We start from the raw sequence: 6256 nt of genomic DNA on the forward strand, positions 1-6256 counted from the left end.
CTGTAAACAGAGGATAATAATAATAATTAATTGGGGCCTGATTTGACCATCCTCCCATTGAGTAGTATTTTACTCTGCAAGCAGTCCCATTTAGAGTGTGGTACAACATGCGCAAGGGTGGAACAAGCAGGTCCTTAATGTTTGTACAATGTGAAATGCTATGTAAGTGCTAAATATTGTATCAAATTAAATCTCTCCTGGAATTCTGCAGGGCCATCTTCGTGGAAGTTCTTTCTGATAGTCCAGGTGTATGTGTGTTGGATGGAGACAGATGGACCAATGCATGCAAAATGCATGCAAGAGAATTCCCCCACTCCACGTAGATCATATACCTCCTAGCTCATCTTCTCCTGTACGGTCAGTTTCTTTAGAAGGGAAAACAGTTATCTACGCATAAGGGTGAAAATTTTCTTTAAAAGAATGATGTCTATTAAAGGTCTGTGAATTAAGGGGACAGATGCCTGTATGGAGCATGCAAAGATCTCCAAGGAGGACAACATGACACAGCTGTGTGATGAGGTGGTTATGTACAGTGACGGAAAAGGAAAGTGCTTTCAGGCAGCTGTATTTTATAACCAATACCAAATATTTATAATAATTTTTCGGTCACAGCAAGGTATGGTTCTGCAGTTAATATTAGCAATAAGGTTGTCCTCTGATTGGTCAAAGCTCAGACCAGTGGATAGAAGAAAAGGCTCCTTTTTTTAAAGCAAGAGGACAGAACTAGTATATTAAAGAAATGTGTGGAGCTAGGAGCCAAATTCAGCACAGGTCTAAGCAGGCCCAAGTCCCATTGACTTGACTAGGAAAACCAACTCCGTTCCCTTTTATGTGATGCCAAATGGTCTCTGGAAAGTGCATTTAGAAATACTTCTCTACACATCACCAAGTTGTCTGACATGCAGACCCTGCAGCAGTGAGTTCCACAGGTCAATCAAATACTGCAGGTGGATTTTAGGAGAGGACTAAGTCCACCGGACTTTCTCTAGAGCGCAGGATTTGGGAACCATGCGCAGTACCACGTTAATGCGGGGACCACGTTAAAATGAATTGCAATGAAAGTAATTACGTTTGGTAGCCAAGGCCGCAACCGCGTTATATGTGAATTCGCGCTAATTAGATGCGCATTCTAGCGAGGGTCCGGTGTAATTACATTACTATTTTGCAAAGAAATGGGAGCTTTTATTTGCTCTCAAGGGCCATTTTTAAAATTTATTATTTGCCTCTGGATGGACATATAGGGCCCTTGTTTAAATGAAATGAGAGCTGCATGTGTGGCTTAGAAACAAATGTGTTCCTTATGAAACAAAGGTCTTCAGGAGAAAGCCGGAGGTAAGAGACATGCATATAAAATACACCTGTATATCGGTATGTAGAAGCGAGGAAAGCAAGAGATGGCTGGCTGGCCCTGTCTGTTAAGGTAACCTAGAATATAAGGCACAGCCTTGCATTGGGAGTGGTGTTGATGCATTGCCCACAGAGGCACATTGCAGCCCAGCGTGTGAGGGGAGCTCGCCCACCCTCCAGATGCAACCACTATACGCTACCGCAGCAGGCTGCCTCTGCTAGCTGGGGCCAGGACTCCCAACCCTCCACAGCCCTTAGGGGAGAACAGCGCTAGTGTGGGAGCTGGAATCACCCGGCTCTTCTGCTCCCCTCTCCCTGGCTCCCCCTCTGTCCCACATAAGCACCACCTGGGCACGTAGGGCTTGCGCCAAGGCCCACTGAAGTCCAGTGGAAAGATGCCAGTGAGCTTTGGATCAGGCCCAGAGACAGGACAACAGAAGAAAAGTGATCTCTGAAAAGAATACTTGTCCCAGTTGCCAGCTGTGAACCGTTCCTGTGTCTTCCCTTCTTGAGGAGACGCTCTGTGTCTCAGAGGCACTTGGACGTACATTATTGATCTGTATGACAAAACACTTTGATAACACAGGGACTGGCAGCACGGCAGAAGACAGATGGGTCAGGTGCCACCAGGGCTATTTTAGAGGTTCAAAATCCCCAAGGCAGGTCCCAATACTGGGCATTGTGCCAGATTTTGGAAAATGCATTACTATTTAAAATGAATCACCCTTTTATTCTGGCACAAATCGAGGCTCTTTGTTTTTGGGGAGGTAGAATCAGTTGCATTCGCGCGCTGTTTTCTCCCTAATCTTGGGAGACTGCACCCTTAGGAAGCGCAATGGCGAATTAGCTCCCTGTACACAGAGGCTGCTTCATGAATATTAAACCCCTGAAATTACCTTGTGTTCTGTGCATCCCACTCTCCTGACATGAAAATCCTGCTGCAACCCCCTGCGCAGACAGTCTAACTCTATTGAATTGGACCCTCGTTGTGAGGGGATTATATATTCTGACTGGGGCTGCGTTTGCAATTATTTTCTCTGCTGCACCAAAGACCTTTACTGCAGAGCTGCAAACCAGTTATAGGAACATGAAATGCTTTGACTTCTTCACTAGGGAAACATTAATCAAATCACAGGTTATGTCCATTACAGACTATGGCAATATTGTGTACAGGAATTCCCGGGAGAAACGTCTACAAAAATTGGAATCTCTCTATAACCATGTTATGAGATTTACTGGTGTGGATAAAATGGGCAGAGTTAAAATTACCAGGCTGGCTATCTCTAAAAGACAGGTGAAGTCTGCTGGCTATCATTGCTTCATAATATTACAAATGGAAAAGCCCTGAAGTAATTGAATAACACATCTGCTGAAAAACCCTGTGAACTGCTATAACCTAAAGATTAGAGTGCAAGGAAACAATATATATACAGCAGCAAGTTAAAAGGAAAAAGATGTTTTCCTTACCTGGCACCAGAGATCTCACAAATGCTGGGGTTTCTCATTGCCTCCATATATATAGAGAGAGAGAGATGAGAAGCCAATTTCATCAGCACCTTAAAGGATGGAAGAGGATGGCAAAGACTTTTCAATCAGAGCAGGGCAAGTTTCACTTTATAGTGGGGCCTTCCTATGGTTGGCAATGCTTGTGAGCAGCTTGGTTGTATCTTTCAAAATAACAAGTAAAGGTCATAATAACAGGAGGGATCTCCAAGCACTTAGCGAGTATTAGTCAGGGCCTTGTCTATGCTTGGAGTTAACATTCAGCAATCGGTGGTCAGCAGCCGGTGAGTAGGGATCCATTCGACTGGTGCAAATGGCAGCTTTCCTCATCTACATTTGGGCCACTGATGGCTGCATCTCAAATACAGACAAATGTCTCATAACCCCCAGAGGAGGTAAGCATATCCTATACTCATCGCATGTATGGGGAAGCTGACACACAGGCTTGTGACTGGCGCAAGATCTCTGTGTAAACTGGGTTGGCTTAGCTTTAGGCATGGAATGCCTAGACTCTCTTGGAACCAGAAATTCTAATCCCAGCATGGGCAACTCAATCCTCCAGCCTTCTAAGGTAAATCAGATGGAGTATTGGAGGTTTATTATGTGGGGGTCTTCTGAGACGCCATAAAAACTGAGGCCCTTTTTGGCCTGCCTGGCCATTAAAGATCCCATAGCACTGTTTTTGAGTCATGTTCTTCGCTTGCTGAAGTTTCCAAGTGATGTTCCAAGGGCATCCCATGTGAATTGCATTGCAGGAACGCGTACTATGGTAGTCAGGGGGTTATCTTAACTAGGTATCAGATATAGGAAAATCTGATTTATGCATTTATTTATTTGTTGTTAATAGCTCACCCAAGCCTGTCTCTAGCAGGCTGGCATATATGTAGTAACATTTTTAAAAGAATGACTCTAAAAGGGTTTAAATCACCTTGTTAAACGAACACTCAGAATGCGAGGATCCTGAGTTCTTTTCAGCACGGTAAGATGAGGACTGTGGAAATTAGAGGTGGTTGAAAAAGTTTTGGGGGTTTTTTTTCATCAAAAAATTTCAAAATTTGAATTTTTTGACCACTTTACAGAGATCCTATTTCTCTAACAGCGTTCGGCCTTTGTCTCTGGAAAGCAGAGCTATTGAATAGTCAGGGCTGAGGCACACTGGGCTGTGATCTCCTGAGGCCTAAGCAGGGGTGTGCTTGTTAATACTAGATGGGACACAGTGTGTGTGTATGGGGTGGAAACCAGGGTTGTGCTAGTGACCCGGAAAGTGGCGCTCTTCTCTGAGCCAGAATTGAAACCGTGCCCCGGCACAATCACACGGTACAGGAGAGATGTAAAACCGAGCTGCTGACTACTCGTGGGCTTTAAAGATCTCACAGCACTCTTTTGGCAAGAGTAGGGGTATGAGTCCCGGTGCCTGAGGTCAAATTTCAACCCAGCTAGTACACCCTTCCTCATGGCTTCAGATGAGCATGGTTTTGTTTCCACGTCCTGTCCAAAATAGCTGAGGAATGCTGCTGTGCAGTACAGCTGCCATGTTCCACCCCCAAGGCGGCTGCACGCCTGGGATGGTGAAGTGGGTCCCACGTAGGTAACTTGGGGGATTCTCTGAGGGGAAATGCGCTACATAAATAGCACCAAGCCACCTTTGCCCGCACCTATGGATGCTCCTTGGCTATAGTTCAACAAACTGGAGCCTCAGCTGTGTGTGGTCTGCAGTTCAACAGAGGCATGCTACGCTCTTTATGGGGACTTGGTCTTGAAAGACCCATGCGCCACTTAGAGAGAGTTCTTTTCCTGAACTCGACGCCACGCAAGCACAACTGGAACCCCTTTCTGTCGCTGAGGCCCATCCCCGTCACGCACCCAAAGCAGCTGAAAACCTGGGATCCCGAGTTACCAAAGGCAACACCTGACGAAGAACTTGCGGGAGGGGGAGCTGCAGCCCAGCCTAACTCTAGCTTTACAGGCTTGTCACAGTCCAGGGTTATAAAAAGGTGGGCGTACGCATCAGGGGAGAAGTCCTGCCCCCCCCCCGCCCCCACTGCCATCTGTGAGAGTTTTGCCACTGACGTCAATAAGACCAGCCCGTCTGGCCAAGAGTTCTGTGCCCAGCGCTCTCACAGACTCCCTGCCAGCCCGTGGGCAAGTCCCATAACATTTTTCTGTGCTTCATCCTCGTCATCTGTGTAATTAGCATACCATAGAATAGTAATACTACTCCACCATCGTAAGAGTACCCTCCTCTAGCAGCCGCTACGTGAGAAATCTCAGAGAACTTCATCAGCATGAATGCAGTAAACCTTAGAACAGTCTTGTGAGAGGGGGGATTATAATCCCTGTGATGGGGTATCTGCCCCTTAAAAGCAGGGGTGCCTAGGAGACAGTCCACCCTGTCACCTGGGTGGCCCTTTAAGATTTTGCATGGGCTGCCGCATACGAGGATCTAGGAGATATTGGAAGGTAGGAAGTGATCCCAGGATTGAGTGGTGGTTGGGAGGAAATCCCATCACTGTTGCTTTAAGGACCCAGACCAGAAGCCTGACAGAATGGGCGGGGCTCCCCTCTCCCCCAACCAACTGGGATGAGGTTTGGGGGGGGACCAGCATAAATGCTGGCTCTGCCTTCCTAGCAGAGACACACCAGCAGGGAGAGGCTGGCCTGCTGACTACCCCCGCCCTACAGGGATTAACTGGGGGAAAGGAGGCAGCTGAAGAAGAAGCTGGCTAAGCCTCTACATCTGGCTCAAATGACTGGGCAGCTCCAGGGAGGACAGATTGTGAGTCCGGTCTGAAGACTATGACTGGCCAACTTCAACCCAGCTCCAGGAAGAGGACTGGGGAGAGCTCCTGAACAGAGGCAAGAAAAATCTACCAGGAATCTTATATGGAGCTAGCGTGGGTGTGAACTTGAGCAACTAAAGAAGCAAATTATGCTCTGTGGAAGGAATTAATAAACCAGACCTTCCTGAAGGGAGTAGGTACTTTGAATTAATCTGGTGTGAGTCATTGACTGCAAGATCCCAAGTGGGGCTGAAGACCAAGCACCTGCAGGGCCGTGAGGGGCCACAAAGAGGCGTGCTTCAGGGCAGTGCCCCATGACCAGAACACTTCATTTTACATCTGGGGACACTGAGGCAGAGAGAGTTTAAGTGACTTGCCCGAAGTCACAGGACGTCTGAAGGACAATGTTGGCACAAGAACAAGTGGGTGCTCAACTGGCCATGAACACATTCAGGCTGGAAATTAGAAGAAGGTTTCTAACCATCAGAGGGGGTGAGGTTCTGGAACAGCCTCCCAATAGGAGTCATGTGAGGAAACAATTAGTTTTGAGAGAGAGCTGGACACATTTGAGTGGGACTATGTGATGGGTTTGCTTGTGGTGTCAGGCGGGGGGTGTGTAGACAGGG

Source organism: Chelonia mydas, chromosome 8 (assembly GCF_015237465.2).
Source record: "Chelonia mydas isolate rCheMyd1 chromosome 8, rCheMyd1.pri.v2, whole genome shotgun sequence".
Taxonomy (NCBI): Eukaryota; Metazoa; Chordata; order Testudines; family Cheloniidae; genus Chelonia; species Chelonia mydas.